Here is a 20,434-nt window from a genome sequence, read left to right on the forward strand (position 1 = left end):
CAACAAACCTAGTCTGATTGTAGCTGGCAAATTTACAGAAATTTTCAGGGGAAAAAATGAATAGATTAGGTATAGCTTAAATTGCATAATTTAGGGGCGCCTGGGTGGCTCAGTGGGTTAAGCATCTGCCTTCAGCTCAGGTCATGATCTCAGCGTCCTGGGACTGAGCCCCGAATCAGGCTCCCTGCTCACTGGGGAGCCTGCTTCTCTCTCTCTCTCTCTCTCCCTCTGCCACTCCCCCTGCTTGTGCTCTCTTGCTTGTGCTCTCTCTCAAATAGGTAAAATCTTTTAAAAAATAATAAAATAAAATAAATTGCATCATCTACAGGAATTTGCAATTTTGGGGTACCTAAAGTAGCGGCACACACAGAGGAAAGGAAAGATCTAATGCGCCCTGAACTGGTGTGTTTCAAGGCCACCTGGGGCACAAGAACCCCAAATGCTTTTAGGATCAGCCCCGTCACCTCCAAGGATTAAATAATGTCACCAAGATCATTAAGGGGTCAAGGCAGGAATCCAACCTGGAAATTTTTTAGTATTGTTTTAACACAGGCATTACATCAAAATAATTGTAAATGTTTCTGTACTTTTCAACCTGAAATTATCCCTTTTTTTTTTTTAAAGATTTTATTTATTTATTTGACAGAGAGAAATCACAAGTAGGCAGAGAGGTAGGCAGAGAGAGACGGGGGAAGCAGGCTCCCCGCTGAGCAGAGAGCCCGATGTGGGGATTGATCCCAGGACCCTGAGATCATGACCTGAGCCAAACAGAGGCATAACCTCTGAGGTTAGGCAGAGGCATAACCCACTGAGCCGCCCAGGTGCCCTTTTTTTTTTTTTTTTAAACAAAGTACAATTTAACTTTCAGGCTTGCCTTCTAGAAGAACATTTGTGATCCATGCCCCTTTCTTAAAGAAAGCACTAAGAAAGTCTGTCTCTGGTAGTATCCTTTTTCCAGGCGGCAAAGGCTTACACAGCTGGGAATGGCCAGAAGAGAGAAATGAAAAACTGAACTTTTAAGTTAATGGAGGAGATTTAAGGTTACAATGTAGTTTGTCCATTTCACTACTTTACAAAAAAACATCACACAAAAGAAAAATCGGTTTTCTTGGTGGCGTACACTTCACGGTCTCTTAAATATCCACTGGAATTTAGAATATACTTCCTGGGGCACCTGGGTGGCTCAATCAGTTAAGCCTCCAGCTGTTGGTTTTGGCTCTGGTCATGATCTTGTGGGTCATGAAACTGAGCCCCACGATAGGCACCACACTCAGGGGGAGTTGGCTTGATGATGCCCCCCCTCTTCCTGTCTCCTTGCTCACATGCATGCACTCTAATAAATAAATAAATCTTTAAAAAAAACAAAAAACCAATATACTTCCCCAAAGCTGTGAGGGTGAGACATGGTGACCAAGACCCCGGTGGTGGAGAGAGGGAAGGGATGCAGAGGGAAAGGGGAACTCAAGACCACAGAACGGCCAAGTGGCATCTTCCCGACGCTTTAATTTCACCGAATGTAAAGTAATTTTAGAATTGCTTCAATAAAGAAATATATCATGAAGGAAAATAGAAAATGTACATGTTTGAGGTGAAATATAGGAGTCTGACAATATTTAGGATTCGTATTGGGCTGCTGTAGGAACCTCATCAGGCATCCTAGGTAAGAAACTCTTTGACTGATTAATACAATATTTGTTTACTGAATAACTACTTTGTGTTGGACACTGTTCCAAGGCCTTGAGGATATAACAATAAATAGACCCCCCCAAAAAAATTCCTGCTTTCATGGAGCTTTTATTATAGAAGGGGAGGGATGAACAACAAATGAGGAAAGTAAGTAAATTACTATAAGGTGACAAGAATTTTAGCGAAAAAGGAGGAGGAAGTGGTGGAGGGATACTGTCACTTTAGAAAGGGTGGAAGGGGAAGGCCTCACCGAATGTGGCATTTAAGTAGACTAGCAGGACAGAAGCCACGTGAATTCTGGGGAAAAGACACTCGAAGCAGAGGGCAGAAAGTACAAATGCTCAAAGAGGTAGAATAGGCAGGCAGGCCAGTGTGGCTGGCACGGAAGGGGTCAAAGAAGGGACAAGGAGCCAGAGAGTGCAGCCCAAAGGGACATTTGCAGGCCACTGGCTTTCGCCTCGAGATTGAATGTCAAGATTAGAGGGTGGTGACTACAGAAGGCTCACCAAGAGGTATATTTCAAGAGGACCACTGTGGCTGCCCTGTGTTGGGCTGTTGGCGGTTTTGTAGAAGCTGGGAGGCAATTAGGCTGCTTCAGGTGAGAGAGGGTGTGGGCTGGACTTGGTTGGTGAGACTGATGAGGAGAGGTCCGAGTCTGGATACGGTGGAAGGGAGGAGAGAGGGCCAAGAGGATTCCCAGATGGACGGGCATGAGTGGTGACAGGTCAAGAAGGCCACCATGATCTTCCTTCTGGAAGAATGGGGAAGGCAACAGCAGAGGCGGCTTAGAAGGAGACAAAGAGTTGGGTTTGAGATGTCTGTTGGACCTGAAAGAGGGAATACTGAGCTCACATGAATGGATGAGCTCTCCAACGGAGTAAATAAACAAAGGGAAGAGAAGAGGCCTGGGGCACTCCCATGTGAAGAGGTCAAGTAAATAAGGAGATGAGCACATGAAGGAAACAGAAGATACAGTCCGTGAATCTAATTAAGAGGAAACCAAGAGAATATGCTCCCCGTAAAGCCAATCAAAAACTGTGTTTCAGGGAGGAGACTGTGAGGAAGTGCCAATGTTTCTGAGAGTCCAAATAACAAGGACTGGGAGGTAACGGAGCACTGAACCCAGCAACCGGGAGGTTTATCCATGAACCTGACCGGAGTGGAGCGGGAGTGGAGAACGCTGGGTTGGAGTGAGCGTGAGACAAGGTCATTAAAACGGAAGACGGTGAAGGGCAAGGACTTGCTCCAGCTGTCCTGTGATGGGGAACAGAGCAACCGACTGGTAGCTAGAAGGACAGAGGAATCCAAAAAAGGGAGGTGGTCCCTAGTGAGTCTATCTCTCTGTCTGTCTGCGTGTCTGTCCTCAGGAGAAATCACAGCATGTGAATGGAAGTGACTGGAGGGAAAATGTGCTGTGTGACAGGAGAGAGGTTACTGCCGAAATGTTGTCCTTTAAGTAGACAAAGCGGAAGGACTCTCACGCACAAGACAGGACTCAGCCCAAGAGCAACCGTCCCATGCCAGGAGAGAAACTCTAGAAAAACACTTGAAAACAGCGATACAGAAGATGTGGTAGGGCGCCAGGACAAAAGGGCATTAACTCCAGGGCAGAACTCTTTGGGAAGCTGCTTATTGCTGTGTGTTCTTGTAATTTCCATTTTTCCCTTAGAAGTCGCGTGGCGGCGGGGGCAAGGGAAGGTCTTTGCTAGGTGACACTTATTTCCAGGGTGTGTTAGTGTTATTTTGTATTTCACTTGTCTGACTGTTTTTGATGCCTTTGTCCTTCCCATCAGTGTTGAACAGAAGACATCTGCACCTACACACCCCTACGCTACCCTCGAGTTTATGTACATTTTCATGAAGATCTTTACTCCCTGTTAACGTTTACTATCCTGAGTCTTCCTGGTTTAGGACTGTGTATAACGAGTCCTTTTACTTGTCCCTCCACCTTCCAGGAGTGGCCGCAGGGCACTTGAAAACAGTTTCGTTCTCTCTGCCCACAGCTCCTTTCCATCCCCTTCAATCACCGGGATGCTCAGCTTCTGTCTCTCCCCGGCCATCGACGCTGCATCCCTTAAGCCCTTCCCCACATCTCCATTTCAGAATGCAGATTCTCACAATTCTGCCACTACAGAGATGTGTCAGGGTCCAGGACAAAAACAGGATAAAGGAGTGTTTTCACTTTCCAATGTTGTCCTAAAGATAGCCAGGATTTGCAAACCTTTATTTAAGTCTTCGGAACGCCCTGGACCAGGTCCTTCCTGACATTATCTGCAGCACCAACTCCATCCCTTTCCTACAGTGAAATGATAACTCAGTCCATCACTTTACTTGTGACGTTTATTTTTCCAAAAGTGCCTTCCATTACCTTGGCACTAAAGTAAAGCCCATCTGCTCTTTGGCTGTTCCCTTCCATGCCTCCTTCTATTGAGACCTCTTTCTAAACAGTCTTCTACTGGAATGGGACTGGGGGAGGGGAGGGAACTCTTCACACCTTCATCCCAGGCTGAACCAGGAAGATTGGCAGGTGAAGTCTAATCATCAGAGGTTAGCACAGCACACGTGCACTTAAAATTCTCTCCGGTGATACGTCAACGGGAAATATGAGCCCCAATTGAGTGTATGGCTTTGGATCTCATTAGGATATAAGACAGACAACTCTTGTCTCCCACCATGGCTTTAAGTCTATCTGGTCTGGCAAGTAGATAGGTAAGTAAATGAAAGAAGGAACAGATAGAGGGAGAGAAATGGACAGGGGTGGGTGTGTAAACATAGATATACATATATGTACATATGTATACACAGACATGTCTCTAATACTTCCAAAGAAAAAGCAGTACATACCAACGCATTTCCCAATTCAAGAAACAGCCAGTCTCCGGAAGGGGCTAACGAGATACCTGGTATCCCATCCCAGCACAGCGACTAACCATCTCATGCACTTTGGACAAGCCACGTCAGTGCTGTGGTTTTCCAGTTTTCCTACTTGAAAGTTGTCTAAGATCCCTTTGCAGCCTGACAATACTATGGGCTTTAAGCAGCTGACAACAGTGTATAACATGTTCCTGGGACACTCACGTTATAGCCTCCCGCCACTTATAAGCCTATTGAGATAGACGGAGTCATAAAGACACCGCCATTATCAGAATTCGAACTATTATGAACACAATGTTGTGTACTTGCAGGTGTCAACAGTCAGAAATTGAGGATTATCTCCTACATCATTAGTGCCTTTCCCCATCTTTAATATTGTTGCTATTATTTTTGATTCCATGCCTTTTTTTTTTTTTTTAGTCCTCCTAAGAAAGCCATTTTTATCTTGGCCTTTACCTAAGGTATACTTAATGTTAAATAAAAAAATGCAGGGTATCACTTAATTTTTTTTAATGTCCAAAAAGATATTGTTCTGAATGTTCCATTAAAAATGAGGTTTTTTTAAATCTCACAGTGGCATTAAGGGGTCTCACTAACCCAGTTTATCATCTCCATGTAAATTAATCTTAAAAAGTGGGCCAAACCGGGGGTATGTGCAGGCATAAAAAAAGTGTCCCATTCGGGGCGCCTGGGTGGCTCAGTTGGCTGAGTGTCTGCCTTCAGCTCAGGTCATGATGCCAGGATCCTGGGATTGAGTCCCACATCCAGCTCCCTGCCCAGGGGGGAGCCGGCTTCTCCCTCTCCCTCTGTCTGCCAGTCCCCCTGATTATGCTCTCTCTTGCTCTGTCAAACAAATAAATAAAATCTTAAGAAGAAAGAGAGAGAGAGAAAGTCCGTCCCATCCAACATTTAAGGAGCACGTGTTTCCTTTTCAGACTTCCCCGTGTTCTTCCCACATCCTCCCCGTATCGATGACAAAAAGAGGTCTTAGCGAGCCTGCACTAACTTTAAGTCTCTAAAAAAGGGAATATGTTTCTCCTCAAACACAAATGTAGACCACCAAGACAGAAATATCTACTCTACTTAGTAGTTAAGTGAAGGACCACTTTGGAAGGATAATCTCTTGGCAAGTGGACCAACCCTTATCTTGCTTTTCCAGGCATCCCTGAAGGGCCTGGTCTGAGGAGAGGCCTTTGCAAGGGACTCCCTCTGCACTGAAATACTGAAGAAAGGTGTTATCTACTTGCATTCAAAACACTAAATTTACAGTCTGGTTGGTCTGGACTGGAGTCCTAAGGTTCTTCAACAGACTTCAGTTTCTGACCACACGCTCTGGTAAAAATCAAAGTGGTTGACAAGTGTTAATCTGACTAGAGGAGAAGACAGTGCCCTGTCAGAGCAGCCCTTTCCAGGTCCAAAGGAGAAGTAATAAATAAAATGTTCCCAATGTTTCTATTAATTCTAACCTACATGAATAGTCCTCACCATGGCCTCATCCCGAAAAGACATTTCAGTAAAGGAAGTGAAGGAATGGACAACGCACCCTATAGCCACAGAGAAGAGACACAGTGAAAGACACGCATTGCCTTTCCTAAAATAACTCATAACCCCATTACACGGAAAGTAAGTAAAAACTGTTGGATCCCTGGGTGTGACAGAGGGCCACAGTGAAATACTTAAAACGTGTGAGGAAAAAACCCTCACGGCTCTTCAGTGGTACCCCTACTTTCCAGAAATTCTATAAATAATCTTCCAAGTTACAATGACTTCAAAAAAGCTTCCTATTTCTGTCTCTCCACCTACCAATTTTCTGAGAATTACATGCTTGCCCAAATGAACTTAAAGCTGAGGAAGTCCTATCCCAAGCCAGGGTTCCTCGACCCCTGCTGATAAGCTCAGGGTCCAGACAAATGCCTAATGAATGAGCAGCTTCTGAGGGAACTATGACATGAAACAGCCATTCTACTTGAACGAGGTACCCCCACCACCAAACACAAAGATTACAAGGGGATTTCATTTCTTTTTCAGAAAATTCAAGACAAAACTTAAGGACAAACAGTAATAAGCAGTGAACATGAAATCATAAACTTGAAAAAGAAACTCTTAAACCAAACAACTCACTCAGCTCAAAAACTAAGCCGTGATGAAGTTATATAATAACCAGGAAACTACAAAACACAATCTCTGCCATATTTTAATTTCCCTTCGTGCCGTAAAAGAAGTAACTGGTAAAGATAAATTAATAGTCATTAAGGCTTTAACATGACCAGACTGAGAAACGGTACTTCCTTGAGCTACCAGGGAAAAATAAACCCAAACCACACAAGCCATTAGCGTCTGGAGAATTAATTAGTAAAACGGGGTGGGCAACTGTATGAAATCACCAGTAGACGTTGGAAAGTATGTACACACTCAGATTTGAGGGTAACCCAGCCTTATACAGCCTAAGTACAAAATAACGTTAAACAAAAGAAATATTCCCAAAAGGAGTGTTTCAGGAAACACTGAAATCTCACATATAAAATTAAGTCTCAACTCCAGAAGGGGGAAAATAAACATTTTTAACCTTACCTTTGCCAAAACTTTGGATGTAGCCAGGGTTCCTCAGGCTCTTTTAATTAGCAGAAAAAGTTTTACCAAGTCAGGGTCTATATACAAATCCACAAACTCTCTCTTCTTTCTGCCCATGGTAAGGCAGGAAACAGCGCTGAACACTTCAAATGCTCGGCCGTTAAGAGCTAAAAACAGATCCTGTGCAAGGCTGGATATATTTTTGTCTGCTAGCTACACACCCTCATCATGTTCAATTTTTTCCATCGGTGGAAGAGTATGATGCACACTTAACCAGAAAGTGGTTTTCCATGGGCTGCCTGGAGCGATTAGGCAGGACAGCCTCGGAGCCGCCAGGCTCACCCATGACTGGGCTGCTGTTGGTCCCACATTCCAGAATTACCACCAAAGTTCCATAGGAACGCGGCCCCAAGTTTGCTGAATAAAGGTTTACTCACTTGAAGGGAGCCTCCGCTGCTTTTTTAAGCCTTTCGGCAGTAAGAACACACACCTACCATCCTTGTGTTTAGAGCAGTAGTAAACATTCTGTCTCCGAAACCACAGCTGGAATGTTACGGTCATAAAAACCCTGCCTCAAGAGCAGCCCTTCAAAATAATTTTGCGATTTGCAAAATATCGGGTGTACACTTACTCCCATGTTCCTTGCCGGAGTTATTTCATTTTTACGTTAGCTGAGCTGTGGTGCTCACTGGGGTTGCCTCTTGTCCCAACTGGTCACTCTTTTATGGGAAATCAGCATGAAACTGCCTTTTTAAAAAAGCGACAGGCCAGACATGCAAGGGTTTGAGGTCTTCCTGGATCTTTTGATGAAAGACCTTCAATTTAAAGTACAACCCCCAGGTGAAGTGACAGTTCCAAATCATTTCATATTAATTCTTGGGAAAGGTGTGCTGAAAGGGAGAACAGGATTAGGTCTGTGTCGTTTCTAAAATTTTGAAATTATATTCTACAGAGGAAAACAGCTTAAGCAGAAGTGTTCGAGTTATCCTGGACAAACGACGACAGCAGCTTTTTGAGGCAGTATTTTCGTTACTTTTCAAATGTGAGTGAATCGATGCATGCAACTGCCAAGATTCTTAATTAATATTCAGACCGGACTGGACTACAGACATAGAAGCTTCCGACTCCCTGTCTTGCGTGAAAACGCATCGCCAACATAACCATACGCACACCTACACACAAGAGAACAAGCGTGAACACGTAACTTTTTCCCCCACATAGGTTCCGTGTAGTTAATACCTGCTTGAAGATACACTTTCTAATCTTTATTAGCAAATAACAAGAGCTATTACATACAGTCATCTGTCTGGTAGTTACTAAAACTACTCTAACCTCTACAGACCTTTACTCATGAACACGAACAACTGTTAGTGCTGGTGGGGCACATCTGGAGAATTTGCCGATTCCAATGCCCTCATTTCACAGATAAGAAATGGAGGTCTTACATGACTTTTCAAGGTCATGGAGCTGGTCAGCAGTAACGCGCAGAGCCAGGACATGCCACTCAAGTAACCACAACCCCCAGGACCGAAGTCAGAAGGTTGCCACGGAAGCCAAGTCACATAACAGAAAACATGGGGATTCCCCAAATGTTAATTTGATGTGTGTGTGTGTGTGCATGCCCATGTGCATGCTTGTGTGTGCACGTGTGTGTGTGTGTGTTTAAAAAATACCCCAGGCTGGGCACTTGGCTGGCTCAGTTGATAAAACATGCAACTCTGAATCCCAGGGTCATGAGTTCAAGCCCCACGTTGGGCACGGAGCCTACCCAGGGGAAAAAAAGAAAAAAACACTCTGGGTAAATACAGAAGAAGAAAGAACGCTAAGTCATCAAGCAGCATCATTTCTGTTACTAAGATAAAAGTAAAATGAAGTTTCAGCCAGTGTAAAAGAAGTAATTTCTTGAGACAGAAGAACTACTCCTGAATATAAAGGGGGAGAGGGGGAATTAGGAAAGATGGAAGAAGGAAATTTAAGAGGCTATGCTTCTCAATGTGAAATATATTAGAAAAACAAAAATTGTGTGGAAATATTTGCAGGACTCTATTCTAGTCCTGCCTCTAGACTTTTTTTTAAAGACTTATTTATTTGAGAGAGAGAGAGTATGAGCAGGGGGAAGACGCAGATGGAGAGGAAGAAGCAGACTTGCTGCTGAATAGGGAGAGCCTGACGCAGGGCTGGATCCCAGGACCCTGAGTTCATGACCTCAGCCAAAGACAGATGCTTAACTGACTGCATCATCCAACATCCCCAGATTTTTTTTTAAGATTTTATTTATTTGAGAGAGAGAGAGCACACAGAGCACACATGGGGTGGGGAGGGACAGAGGAAAAAGAAGAAACAGGCTCCCCGCTAAGCAGGGAACCCCATATGGGGCTCGATCCTAGGACCCCAAGATCATGACCTGAGCCGAAATCAAAAGTCGGATGTTTAACCAACTGAGCTACCCAGGCACCCCCCACCTATAGATTTTAAGACAATTTTGACCCTCTGAGGCATATTACATGTAGATCCACTAATGCCAGAAATGACGGTAAGGCTGAATCATCTCCAGTATCCCGCAGACATTTCCAGTGGGTCTGCACAGTCTCGTTCCATTTTTTAATTATGGAGGTCACCCAAATAACTATAGTTCTATGGGTATAAAAAGTCCCTTAGGGTTTCAAACTAAGATTTTTTAAATTCTTTAAATTCTGCCCAACTACAACAAAACAATCTCAATTTAGTACTCCATCCTAAAATTACAAAAGCCAGCGTATCTCCAAATCATAAAACCAGACTTTATCTTTCTAATGCTTCATTCTGAGATAGTAACGTAACAGAATATACATGTTAACAGGCACCTAAAATTAAGTTCCTTGGCAAAGATCTCTAAGAATTATTTAAATTACACCTTAAGAAGTATTCTATCCTCAAACATACAATGTAGAAGGACACATATAAAAACATATGGAAACATGCTAAAATTATAGAATTCTAGTGGTGGTGGTGTCCACTGCACAATTCTTTCAACAAACAGTATTTTGGCAATTTCTCTTAATAAAAAGTTAGGGGAATGACATATGTACACACACGCATACAAACTCCTATAAATAGAAAATAGAAAAGTGGTTGCCAAGGGCTCAGGGAAAGGAGGAGAGGCTGGTAAAAACTTTTGTTACAGAAGCGCTTGGGGGACTTGGTCAGTTGGGTGCCTGACTCTTGATTCCGACTCAGGTCATGATCTCAGGGTCCTGGGATGGAGCCCTTTGCTGGGCTCCACACTCCGAAGGGAGTCTGCTTCTTTCCCTCTCTGAGCTGTCACTCCCCCTGCTCCCACTCTCTCTCTCTCAAATAAATCTTAAAAAAAAAAAAAAAAAAAAAAAACTTTTGTTACAGATGAGTTATGTCTGAGGATCTAATGTGAAACATAGTGACTACAGCTGCTGACACTGTATTGCACAACCGAAATTTGCTACAAGAAGAACGTAAATCTCACACAGGATAAACAATGAGGGGACAGATGTTCTTAATTAACTGGATGGAGAGAATCCTTTCACACTGTACACATACATCGAATCACAATGTACACTTTAAATAACCTACAATTTTATATGTCAACTAGACCTCAAAAAGGTGAAAAGTTTTAAAAACTATCATGTTTTTAGTAAAATGTAGTCTTAGTCAAGACTAAGCAAAAGTTGTTACTAACCTGCTGATGACCATGGACATGAATATCTTATATTTGACTATCACGTGACGAATCGTAATTCATTAAAAAAAAAAAAAATGGCCACAAAGTAGAGTGGACCTATCTCGGGCTTCAATATCAGTAGATTGTGTTAGCAATTCATCCTAGTGACTTTAGAAGTCTTCTGAATCCCAGTACCTTCATCACAAGATGGGGTTTGGCAATACTAATGCTTATCTCCAATAACAGATAAGGATGAACTAATCTAGAGTTACAAGAAAGACCGACATTAAAATACATTTTTTAAAGTAACCTGAGAGGGGCGCCTGGGTGGCTCAGTGGTTTAAACCTCTGCCTTTGGCTCAGGTCATGATCTCAGGGTCCTGGGATCGAGCCCCGCATCGGGCTCTCTGCTCAGTGAGGAGCCTGTTTCTCCCTCTCTCTCTGCCTGCCTCTCTGCCTACTTGTGACTTCTCTCTCTGTCAAATAAATAAATAAAATATTAAAAAAAATAAAATAAAGTAACCTGAGAGAAATAACACCACTGCTTAAAATTCAAGAAACTCCCCTCCTTCCATATTCTTCACCTTTGAGGAAAAACACACAATGATATGAACAAAAATCCTACCAAGCATTATTCCTTACTAACAATCTTCAGTCAATTCTAAGGATTTCATCTGGTAAAAAAAATTAATGGAGTTTGTTAAATAATTTATTGCTAATAATGATTAAATATGTATATTTATCACTAAATATATTAGTCATTGTTAAATAATGAAAGTTAAAAATATAAATTGCCTCTATCCAAAAGATTCCAAAATATTAAATAACCTCCCACAAATATGAACATCCACCTTCAGTGAAATTAACAAATGAACAAAAGACCTTCACAACACACTCATGTGCCTGAAAAGAACTGTAGTCTGCTGTTTCTGATGGGAAAAGCAATACTTCAAATCATGTGGACTAAAAAACCATGGAACAGAAGTAACGCCATTGCAAAAATGTCCTAGATGAAGGCAGTACTAGAAGAAAAGGAAGCATGTGAAAAATCACAAAATCCATAGAAATATTACTGGGGAGGTGAATTTTCCTCCCAGTTCATCAAAAGCGGATTATTTTACAAGTCTTCCAAACCAAATGCTTCCAAATGAGCCCAGAGAACATGGCGAGTGCCTGTGTAGCCAGCTTTCATATCTAAAACTGCCGTGGTTGGAAGGTTTTACCTCCCGTGTGCCAGACTGAAAACCCACACATGTGAACAACTGGCAGGTGTGATTCTTTCGCCACCTAGCTGTTCCCAGCCCAGGGCCCAGGCTTCCAAGCTCCCCTGCCTTGACCTCGGCCCCTGCTGTGTGATACTGGATCCCTCACTTAGCTTCTCAGCTTCTTAATCTGTAAAATGGGGATAGTATTACCTGCCCCACAGGGTTGTTTTAAGGATTAAGCAAATATAATACATGCAGATTGCTTGACACAAGGCTTGCCTGAGAACGCAAACTCCATAAAGCGGAGATTTTGTAAAAAGTGTTTACTGTTAAGTCTATGACTCTAGGGGCGCCTGGGTGGCTCAGTCAGTTGAGTGTCTGCCTTCCGCTCAGGTCATGATCTCAGGGTCCTGAGATCAGCTCTGCATCAGGCTCCCTGCTAAGCAGGGAGCCGGCTTCTCCTTCTCCCTCTCCCCCTGCTCATACTTACTCTAATAAATAAACAAAATTTAAGAATCTACTACTTTAAAAAGTGCCTGGCACCTGGTGAGTACCCAAAAAAATAATCCAGTGAGTGAGAGCAGGGAAGGAGGAGAGAGGACAGTGACGGCAAATACAAAAGGAGAAAAGTGTCTGCTGCACTTTTTTTTGTCAGAGCCTCTAAAATCCCTTTATCAAAAATCAGCCAGCCCATGTGTCATCAACACCCATCAAGCAAAACTTTCAGAAAGCTTCTGTTTGAAATTCCCCAGCCATTCTCCTGCAGCATTTCACTTTCCAAGCTGTTTTGGCCTCAAGAATATGCCTGAACAGCACGAACCATGCATCCTTAAAATCCAGAGTCAATCTGAAGATAATTCAAATGCTTTCCTAGCACAGTGTATATTGCTTTAAGGCCACAGCCTCACGAGTGTTGATTAACAAGGAAACAGAGGGGTGCCTGGGTGGCTCAGTGAGTGAAGAGTCTGCCTTTGGCCCTGGCTTCTCCCTCTCCTTCTGCCCCTCCCCCTGCTTGCATGGGTACATGCTCTCTCGGGCATGCTCTCCCTCAAATAAATAATATCCTTAAAAAGAAAAAAAGGAAGAAAATAGAGCCCAGTAGGATCAATGAAAAACTTGATATTTACTAAGTAAAAATAAAAAGCAAAATAAAATTTTAACTTTATTAAAAATGATTTCATTTATTTATTTGACAGATAGAGGTCACAAGTAGGCAGAGAGGCAGGCAGATGGAGAGAGAGGAGGAACAGGCTCCCCACTGAGCAAAGAGCCTGATGTGAGGCTCCATCCCAGGACCCTGGGATCATGACCCAAGCGGAAGGCAGAGGCTTTAAGCCACTGAGCCACCCAGGCACCCCTAAAATTTTAACTTTTTTTAAAAGTAAACCAGAGATGCCTATAAAACCAATAGTTGATCTTAAGCTAATTCAAAATGTAATACTAGCATGGTATGTACTGTTTTAAAACGACAGCAAACCTAAATTTCATAATATAAGCTTTTTCTAAGTGTATCAAAGGCACCAACTGTGTAAAAAAAAAAAAATTTAATGGAGTCGATTGTCGTGAAAATGAGAATTTATGGAAAAAGTACTCATAAAGTCCTGGTGGGTACCTTACATTACATAATAAGCAAGTCCCAAGAATTTAACCAAATGACCTGTTAATTAGTGTTTCAAGAATGAGCAAATATGAATTGACATAAAAACTAAGATTTAAAACAAATTCTTAATAAAAGTTTTCCTTTTTTTTTTTTTTTTTGAGAGACAGAGAAAGACAATACTCACCAACATGCCAACATGAGAAGGGGGAGAGGCGGAAGGAGACGAAGAACCTAAAGCAGGTCCCATGCTCAGCAGGGAGCCCAACCCAGGGCTCAAATCTCAGGGCCCTGAGATCACGACCCGAGCCAAAATTAAGAGTCGGATGCTTAACTGACTGAGCCACCTCCGTGCCACAGTAAAGTTTTCCTTTAAATGGACTTTTTTCCTGTAGGTCATTATATCCATAATAAACACACTTTGACTATTGACAATTATTGATAATGTATAAACTCCTGACTTTTGAAATAGATAAGATGTAACATTTCTACATAATGCTACATAAATGATAGAACATAATATATAAACATAACAAACATAAATGATAGAAATTTGTATTTAAAAACCATGCTACCAAAAATAAAACTATAAAATGAGTTTCCACCAAGGTAAAATTAAAATTTTCTGTAGAAAAAAATCATTTCACTGTGGTGAGTGCTGTGAAGTGTGTAAACCTGGCGATTCACAGACCTGTACCCCTGGAACTAAAAATACATTATATGTTTATTAAAAAAATTAAAAAACTTTTTAAAAAATCATTTCAAAAATATAAGTACTAGCTACTAGACACCTCAGTTTACATTTTTTTTTTAAGATTTTACTCATTTATTTGACAGAGAGATAGAGAGCACAAGTAGGCAGAGCAGCAGGCAGGGGGAGAGGGAAAAGCAGGCTCTCCTCTGAGCAGGGAGCCCGATGTGGGGCTGGGATCATGACCTGAGCTGAAGGCAGCTGCTTGACCAACGGAGCCAACCAGGTGCCCCTTACAACATTTTTGAAGGGCTCCTTTGGAACATTTAAGAAAGTGTAAGTAATCTGTCCAGAATTAAATGTAATCAGTTAAAAAGTATTCTATTCAGCCTTCCCATTCCACACCCAATATCTTCTTTTTATGGACTGAAGTGAAATCGTTTAAGCTAAAAGGTTCCTAATCAGTTTAATTCAGAGAATAATTGAATTCGAGTTTTCTAAGAGACGATAGAGGTCATCCAGCTAGCCCTATCTTGCTTCTAATTTGAGAACCTCCTACAGTTTCCTGACAGATGGGCCACTCTCTTCCACCCAAATCCACTGAGTGATGGGAAGTTCACAGCTCCATTAGGGAGCACATTCCGTTGTCTAAAAACCAACTGATGGATGAGAACTCCTTCCAAGGGACTCTAAACCGGTCATCCTCAAAATTCCACTAATTAAATTAGCCTTTCTGTCATTATCAACACACACCCTACTCCCCTCTTCCTCCCTACCACCCGACACACAACAGAAGTCCAGTTTCAGGGCTCTTCCCCTGCTCTCTTTCTTCTAGTTTATCAGCACAATGAAGGAAGAACCACCAGAATAAATAAGCAAAACCAGACGATAGCTTCTCACTGAAAATCAAATGTACAAAGAGCCCTAAGATTTCAGTCTGTGCCTCAGTGGGCCAGGAGTACAATGTTCTTGGTAAACCCCCCCACCCACCTACCCACCCACCCAGAGTCAATGAGTTTATGGGACCTCATCTGTTTGGTTCCACAAAGTCTAGAGGGTATTAGGGGATCCACTGGAGAAGACAGAATGGAACCTTGTTCCACAGCCCACATGTGTGTGCAAATTACAGAGTGCTCCCATTTCACCCATCCAGGAGCCCCAACAACTGATCTTGGAGAAGACGAATGAGTTTCCTGCTGAGAAAGAGGAAATGACCTAAAAGAGAAGCAAAAAGTTTGTGTCTGAACACAGAGGGGAAAATTTACTGCCCAGGTTCAAGATCACACACACGCTGTCAGGGCTGTTGAAAAGCATGAAATGATAGAGGCCAGAGTACTACAGTCTTAAGAAACAGAAGCCATTTGTTTGCAAACTAGTCTTGTACAAATATTCAACACACACGCGAAAAATGTTCTGTTCTATTTTTCTGGAAACATGAAACTCTACAAAAATATCTTCAGTTTTTCCACTATGAATACAGAAGTAGACAGAACTGTTCCAGTGTTCTCCTAATTTTACTATAAGTAAAACAACCTAAGTAAATGAAACATGGTACCTGACACTCAGTGTTGGGGAGACACAAAGGGGTAAATACCGTGGTGGACCAGCCTGTGCCTGCCCCATCTGCTGGGGCCAGCAGCTTCCCAGGCCCCCTGCCCACTGCCACCCGGGAATGCAGAACCCTATCTTGCCAGATGAAATGAACGTGGGGCGCCTGGGTGGCTCAGTGGGTTAAAGCCTCTGCCTTCAGCTCAGGTCATGATCCCAGGGTACTGGGATCAAGCCCCGCAGATCCCAGGGTACTGGGATCGAGCCCCGCATGGGGCTCTCTGCTCCACAGGGAGCCAGCTTTCTCCTCACTCTCTGCCTGCCTCTCTGCCTGCCTCTCTGCCTGCTTGTGATTTCTCTCTGTCAAATTAAAAAAAAAAAAAAGAAGGAATCACTGAACGTGCTGCTTTTATAGAAAATGTTCATTTTTCAAAGGTAGGCAACTAATTTAAATATCCTTAAAAGACTTGTCAAGGACACATTCTGCAGGCCCAACAAAGTTTATCCACAGCCCAGACCCACCAGGGTGCACTGTCTGATTGAAATGGTAAAACACAAACAGGAAGACTGTAAATCCTGAAAAAGTTTTATTTAAAGGCAACCAATCAGCAATCCCAACTCCCTGACTTCAGAAAGCTAAATCCTGGGTCTCTAGGGACATACATCTCCACACAATTTGGCCAAGACAACCAGAGCTGCACACAGGAATTCAGACAGGGGGTTGCTTTTGCAAAAGAGGGGTTGTAACGGGCCACACAGGCCATGGCAGCACCCTTCCTGGGGAGCAGAGAAATCCCTTCTCCAGGAATTTGCATCTGCAGCCCAGCAGCCTCTGGACCTACATCTGTGCAGGGACCCCCCCACCCCACCCCCGTTTCCCCCCAGCTCCTAGGTTTCGTTCTACTCATTGCTCCTCGCATCTCATCACCCCTGCTCCCTGCTTGCAGGACACACTCGCAAGAACAGCATCACGCTCCCCACTAAGCTTTCTACTTTCTACGCTAAATATTCCATCCCCTTCATCATTCCAAATGGGACACTATTTCCAAACACTCCTAACCACGGTCATTGTTGCCCAGACGTTAATATTCTTCTTAGATCTAAGATCTAGAAAGACGGAAACCAAAAATCATGAAGCCCTGTGCCAGGAGTGTTACGTGTATTTTCCTATTTAATTCTCACAGTAACCCTCTTTGATTTGTATTATCAGCACTACTTTGCAGATGGAGAAACTGAGGCTAAGAAAGCCAGATAATGTGCTGATGGTCACAAAACGAGCACACCTAGAAAGTTCAAACCAAGTCCGTCTGACACCAAAGAGACAACAATACTGCCATACATACAGAAAACAGCATATCTGTGTTTTATCACTATGACAGCTAATTAAAATTATTAATAACTATAAGCAAGGCTTTCCTTTGTGGTGACCTTGGGGAATGGCCTGTTTTCATCCATGGAAGGCAAAAGCAAATGCTCAAAATCCTGTCCCCACTTTACAAACAGTATCCAAATATATTACTCTTAAACCTAGCAGATGTATTTAATATATAAAATTCTGAGTATATAATAAATAAAATAGCAGAAGTTTATATAACACGTATACTAACATCCTTGCTCCATGAGGAAAATGATCTCACTACCCTCATTTTACAGAAGAAGAAAATCAGGCACCAAAGCTTAAATAACCCGCCCCAGGTCACAGAGCCAGCAAATGTCAGAGACAGGATTCAAACAACTCAGGCAATCTGACTCCAAAAAAAAAAATCTGAACTTCAGACTTTTCAGATCGGTGTGTTTCGGTCATGGCACCTGAACTTCATTAAAGCATAAATGAAACAGTCACTGAGGCTAATCAGAAATTCCTTTTAAGGGCGCCTGGGTGGCTCAGTGGGTTAAGCCGCTGCCTTCGGCTCAGGTCATGATCTCAGGGTCCTGGGATCGAGTCCCGCATCGGGCTCTCTGCTCAGCAGCGAGCCTGCTTCCCTCTCTCTCTCTCTCTGCCTGCCTGTCTACTTGTGATCTCTCTCTGTCAAATAAATAAATAAAATCTTTAAAAAAAAATTCCTTTTAAATATTCTAATGTAGACGACGTAAAGGTCAACCAACATACAAGTTACCAATTATCATCAGAATTTCTAACTTTAACAAGGGCTCTACTTGCAAATAAACCCAAAATGTTACAAAACTTCCTTTTTACACGGAAGATCATGTGAAACTTGAGAATTCTGTGAGAGAATAATTCACATTTAAACACCGCTACTAAATAGACAAACTGCACCTTCAAAATCTCCTCCAGTGACAACACAGTTCTCACCACGTGCCACGGAGCAACTGAGGCCGGGAGTTACACTTCCCCGCTGAACTCCTATCTACTCAGTCCAAAAATACCCACTGGGCACTAGACACTGCTCTGGGCTGTGGAGCTCTGGGAGGACAGACAGACATTAGAACTTCTGACCGCACAGAACTTCTGCTCCGGGGCCAGTAAGCTGAACAGCAGGCTGATAAATCTACAAGGGAGAAAACGATCAGGTAGGACCAGCACTTGGCAGAGAATTAAAATGGGCAGCCACTTTGGGTTGGGTGGACAGAGACGGTCTCTCAGAGGCAGCACCCTGAACTGAGATCCAGCGGGCGTCAAGCGGCACAGCAAAGATGGGACAAATGGCCACTGGGAAAGCTTACGCTGGTGTCTGCAAGGCTGGGCGTCGCAAGCACGAATTGCAGACACGGCAGATGTTTCCAGAGAGCGACTTGCAACCATTCCAAACACTGCCCAGGAACTCCACCACTCTGCTTTAGTGCTTTAACTGAAACACGGACACACCGACTAGTAGAACACCTCAGTCAGAAGGAAACAGCCTTAACATAATCCGAACCTTACCTTTCCTCGGGGGCTTCTTAATGTCCAAGTCTCCAGAGCTCACCCGATCTTACGACCCCAACTAGAAATGACATACTCTGGATCTGTCCTTCAGCAGGATGTACTGTCTGGACTTCGAGTGTGTGCTATACCAGTACTTGGTACGTAAGAGACGGAAATGAATGCCTGCCAGGCTGTGACTTCCCCAGGTGAGTTCCCAGAGAGGATGGGCGTACCATATCCCACAGAGAGAGAATTACCCAGCACATCAAATTACAGTGCATTTATAATTAGCCACTCAGATTTGGTGCCGAACTGCCCGAAAGGAAATTCAATTTCCAGCCCCAGCCTGAGGAATCCACTTTGGCTTTCTCCGCCCAGGTCTACATACAAAGCGCAGTTAACAGAGTTACACGGGAAACAGACACACAACTGACATACATTAACACCTCTGAGACCTTGAGTGCCTCAAACTTACCCCTAGAGGGAGTGGGAACAACACTTAGTGTTAATAATCATTCATTTATCCAGAATGAGCTGGCTGAAGAGGTAATTCAAGCACACAGCCCTGGAAAGAGAAAACAAAAAGGTGAAAAGAAACCATTTTTTATCACAATTTTGTAATTAAAGCTCAGTTTCTCAACATTGTGCTGTATCTTGAGCTTGATTCGAAAATGGAGCAACTTAAAAAAAAATCAAAGGTTAAGTGATTAACTATAAAGGAAATAGGAGGGTCCTCCCCACATTCTAATCGGAGAAGCAGATTTACTCTAACTCCTCATGGCCAAGCCGATTTATAGATAGATAGAGGAAGGGAGGGAAGAAAGGAAGGAGAAAGAGCAGACAGGGGGAAGAAATAGACAAACAGATGGATGATTAAATAGCCAGACAAAGTCTACTGTGATCAAGCCACAACTCCAGGGTTGCGAGTAGAAGACTAGAGAGAAGGTCTCTACTCCCAATGAAATGAACATCATTCAAGCGGGAGAAAGCAGTCAAAACAACACAAATAAATAAACACACACAAATATCCTAGAGCCATATGTGCAGGGCAGACACCTCCACGGGGATGATGAGACAGTCGGTGACAAGTAGCTACTTTAAATTGGAAGGTCAGGAAATGGCGCTCAGAGATGGCCAACGAGGCTGAGATCCTGGTGCTACTTCAAAGTTAAGGAAACGAACTGCCAGGCAGAGGGACCAGCCAAGACCCTCTTAAGAACCAGAGTCAGAGATAGTTATCACAGACTGTGGGGCAGATTCCAAATGCAAGTGGGTTGAGCCAAAAGAACGAGCTGCATTACTTATGAAGCAGGTGGTTTTTGGGTCCTCTCGTATTCTGGAGAGTAACACCTTCTTCCATTGTGTGACGCGTTGCCCAGTGACATCAAAATTCATGGCCCCATCAGTCAACATACCAGAAAGTACCTCCTTTTTCTTTCATTTTTAAAAATGTTAAACAGATTGCTTTCAGAGAGTGAGACTTGTCTTTTTCTAAGACATTTCACCTCGGCTATGTACATAAAACATTACTTTATGGTAATAATTGTGTACTGTGGGTTATAGCCTTGATAGAGAATACAGCCTTCGGAGCCAAAAGATTGGGGTTCAGCACCCCCCAGCTTCCCCATCACCACCTGAGTGAGCCCAGCCTGGTTATTTAAATTGTCTGAGCCTAAGGTTTCTTCAACTATAAAGTAGAAATAATATCTGCTTTGCAGGAATA

The 20,434-nt window shown here is 43.0% G+C and overlaps 1 protein-coding gene across 1 annotated transcript in view; it reads right to left on the bottom strand.

Annotated features, from left to right (window-relative positions):
• The window catches only part of SCAF8 (SR-related CTD associated factor 8), a 347,831-nt gene that overhangs the window by 8,294 nt on the left and 319,103 nt on the right, over positions 1-20,434 (bottom strand). Inside the window, exon 26 of the mRNA XM_046004859.1 lies at positions 19,187-19,276. The gene's annotated coding sequence lies outside the window, so the exon portion shown is untranslated. The remainder of the gene's footprint in view (positions 1-19,186; positions 19,277-20,434) is intronic.

This window comes from Meles meles, chromosome 5 (genome assembly GCF_922984935.1).
Source record: "Meles meles chromosome 5, mMelMel3.1 paternal haplotype, whole genome shotgun sequence".
NCBI lineage: Eukaryota > Metazoa > Chordata > Mammalia > Carnivora > Mustelidae > Meles > Meles meles.